This window comes from Lycium barbarum, chromosome 1, assembly GCF_019175385.1.
Source record: "Lycium barbarum isolate Lr01 chromosome 1, ASM1917538v2, whole genome shotgun sequence".
In the NCBI taxonomy this organism is placed as follows: domain Eukaryota; kingdom Viridiplantae; phylum Streptophyta; class Magnoliopsida; order Solanales; family Solanaceae; genus Lycium; species Lycium barbarum.
Genome location: NC_083337.1, coordinates 60287872 through 60291525, shown reverse-complemented (window position 1 = coordinate 60291525; position 3654 = coordinate 60287872). Strand labels below are relative to the sequence as shown.

Sequence of the window (3654 nt, the reverse complement as noted above, 5' to 3'; positions counted from 1 at the left end):
AGGAAATGACCTGGGAAGCTGAGGAGCATATGAAGAAGAAGTATCCTCATTTATTTTCAGAGCCTACAAGTAATCCAATTCTCTATTTTACTATGTTGTTTGATAAATGAATCGTTGATCAATGATTGTATTGTTGTGATAGTTAGTAAGGTAACTCCCCCAAATTGTTGTATGACCGGTAAGGTTAATCTGACATTCGAGGACGAATGTTCTTAAGGGGGGGAGGATGTTACGTCCCATATTTTTTGTACAGTGGAATAATCCGGATTTATTTATGATAAGCTAAGGACAAATTATTTTGGGATACAAAGTCGGGATTCTTGACCTTCGAATTTATTTTGAGATATAAGTTGTGCATGAATTTATTGGTATGGAACAATTAGGAAAATTTGGGACCAAAAGTGAAACATTGGAAGAAGAAAATCATCCACAACTTCCATGGTTGGCCCACACAATTTTGTGTCATCTTTTAATTGGGACAACACATTAATGTGGGCCAAGGGATATTGTACACTCTTTATATTAGATAAAAGATGACTTCTAGTCATTATTCTTCATTCACCACACTTGAAAAAAAAAGGGGCAAAGCTGAAAACCTCCAAGGAGGCACACGGCCAGCAGCAACAAAGATCAACTTCCATTTCTTGTCCTCCAAAAATTATTTTTATGATGTAAACCCACTATATTGAGGTCCCTAAGTAGCGTGGAAGCATCGTTGGAGCGATCAACCCATTATTTTCATCTTTTGGAAACCCTAGGCTATTGGAAAGTTGAAGAAGGAAGGTAAGCATTCATTATGTTTTTGTGTTATGAAGGTTATATTCATGTTGTAGTATCTTATAGTGGTTGGAAATCATGAAATATAGTATGATTGGAAGTGGGTTGTGTGATGGGTGTGCTAGCCGTGTAAATGGGTATTGTGATTGGGTTGTTGAATAAATTCCTTGTAGCATGTTAAATTGTTGTAGTGTGTAGGATGGCTAAGAATCATCAACATATGTATATGTGTAGTGTTGGTCGAAATGGGTCATATTATATGACAATGAACGAATGAATATCGCTTAATGTTTTAGTCATCGTCATTGTGAATTCTATGTTGGAAATGAATGTCTAATGACTCAAATTGATGTTGTAGTTGTTGTGAACTGATTTGGAGATCATTGTACATTTAATGTATTTTGTATATTGATGAAAATAGCATTGTTAGAATGTGAATTGTGGATACAAATCATGATTCGAAAATGAAGGAAAGGTTATAGGGGTGTCTCGGGTTTAGGGGCTGAATTCGGCCAAGTTGGAGAAAAATTTGGATTGTTGGGAATGTTGTATGAATTGCTTAGAACGTCCTTAAATATTGTTGGTATGGGTTCGGGTTAGTATGTGAATGTATAAGCGTCGACGTTGGCTTGAATGCAAGTCATCAAAGTGAATTTATGTAAGTTGTTGAATGATGGAAAAGAAAGCTATTATTGTTGTATTGCTTTCCGGATTGGTTGTTGATGTTGCTAGGTTGGTTATTGTTGTTGTTGTTGATTATTTTGGCCGAGTTAAATTCTCGGGGTGGCCTATTTACAGGGGAAATGCTGCCCAAATTTCTGTAGAATTAAGGGCAAATTTGGAATTTAATGCCCAAAAAGTCTTTACTAATGTTTGGCATTTTATGGCTTGTTTGTAGACCTTGGGCAGCCCGAATCATAGGTTGGATTTAGCTTGAGTTTGGATCGTATTGGAGAGCGTTTGAGGTATGTAAAGTAATCCTCCTTCTTCGGCATGCCTTAGTTAAAATAGGCTATGATATAAGCCTCGAGGAAACTCTATTCTCACAATCCGAGCATGTTTATGAATCGCATTTGTTCTTTGGCATCCTTGCCTTGTCATGGCAAAACATTGATCCTTATGTTCTTGGAATCCATAATTTGTAAATATTACATGAAAGCTGATTTTTGTTTTAAAGTTCATTCTTTAGCGATTTCAAAACTTCAAACGCCCATAATTTCCTCAGAAAAGCTCGGATTGCTTTGAAATTTTCGTAGGAGTTTGTATGATATAAAATGAGTATGTTTTTCATAGGCGGGCTCAGTTCGGGTCTATACTCGTTCGTGGGTCCCGCGACGCCCTTTATGTAAATTCGACAACTTTGAATCAAAACGTGATAATTATCATTCCGATTTCGAATATGACTATTTTACTTATCCTTCGGATTTATAATAATGATTTTATGCATATGATTCCTCACTACTCCGCTCGTGCCTACTATGATATCGTTCGCCGGTTCCCGGGCCGGTTCTATTGTCGTGCGCTTTTTGATACATTCCGGTGTTATGCTGTGTTTATGGTTCACCGTGCTCCTCGCTCGAGGGCCGGGTTCCACTTATGTTTGGCGTTATGCTGTGTTTGGCGTTATTTTGTGTTGTGATGTGTGACGGGGATTCGGAGATTTGAAACTTTCTGGTGTTATGTTGTGTTGTGGCGCCATCGACAGGCGGGCGACCACATTTTCCAGTGCCCTATGCATAATTTATACTTTGGAAATAAACATTTTGATATGTATTATTTTCTATATATCTGATTCTATTATTAATCAGATTTATTTCTATACCTTCTGCTTTGCATACTCAGTACATATTTCGTACTGACCCCCTTCTCCGGGGGCTGCGTTTCATGCCCGCAGGTACAGACGCACAGCCTGGTGATCCACCTGTTTAGGACACCCTTTCTGCTATTCGGAGTGCTCCTCTCTTTCCGGAGCTTATACTTTTGGTATATATATTTATTAGTGCATTTGTATATATTCGTTCATGGGTACGGCGGGGCCTTGTCCCGTCATATGATTCTGTCGGTCTGTTTAGAGGTCTGTGGACATGTTTGTGGGTTAGGGTCTTTCTGTATGGATGTATGTACATGTCGTTTGGGCGATCCCATACGCCGAGGCGCCCGGTCCGCATATGTTGTTTGGGCGACCCTATACGCCGAGGCGGCCGGTCCGCATATGTTTATATATTTCTTGGTTAGCCCTGTGTGGCTTTCGTTGGTATTTTCTGCGTGCAGGGTATATTGGATAGTCCGTAAAACAAAGGAAACTCTGCCGAAATTTTTCTGGAAATTACCTAAATTTGAAATAAAGCCTTGTCGGCTTCCGCCATATACTAGAATGAGTTGATAGAATTTGAGATAATATTTAATAGATGGGTTCGGGTGCCCAGATCGGGCACTAGTCACGGCCTACGGGGTTGGGTCGTGACAGAAGAATAAGAAACACCTAAAATGTCCTGGCAGTCACACAACCATACAGGGGGCAAGTCTGCACGAAGAGGACTCCACTAGGTACAGCTCCAAAGATAAATCCTAGGACACTTCTAAACCTAGGCTCTGATACCAAACTTGTCACGCTCCAAAACCCACCCTGAACGTAACAGACATCCGATGCTATAAACAACACCAGAAGGACCTTATAAAATAATTAAACATCAAGTTCCTTTTTAATAATCTTTCCTTATTAAATTAAACAAATTTTTAAGTAACTGCATATATCAAGATCACAATTATGAAATAAAATCAGCGGAAGTGTAATATAAGTAAATAGTCGTAAACGTGGCAAACACCCATTAAGTCGTACGAGACTTTGACAATCTAACCACAATTCTGACAACTATC

The 3654-nt window shown here is 39.0% G+C and overlaps 1 long non-coding RNA gene across 1 annotated transcript; it reads left to right on the top strand.

Moving 5' to 3' along the window:
• The first annotated feature begins 676 nt into the window (after positions 1–676).
• Positions 677–2882, top strand: LOC132638374 (uncharacterized). The gene is made up of 3 exons (XR_009581716.1): positions 677–783; positions 1676–1742; positions 2672–2882. It is a non-coding gene; the product is annotated as an uncharacterized LOC132638374 (long non-coding RNA).
• Positions 2883–3654: the final 772 nt, after the last annotated feature.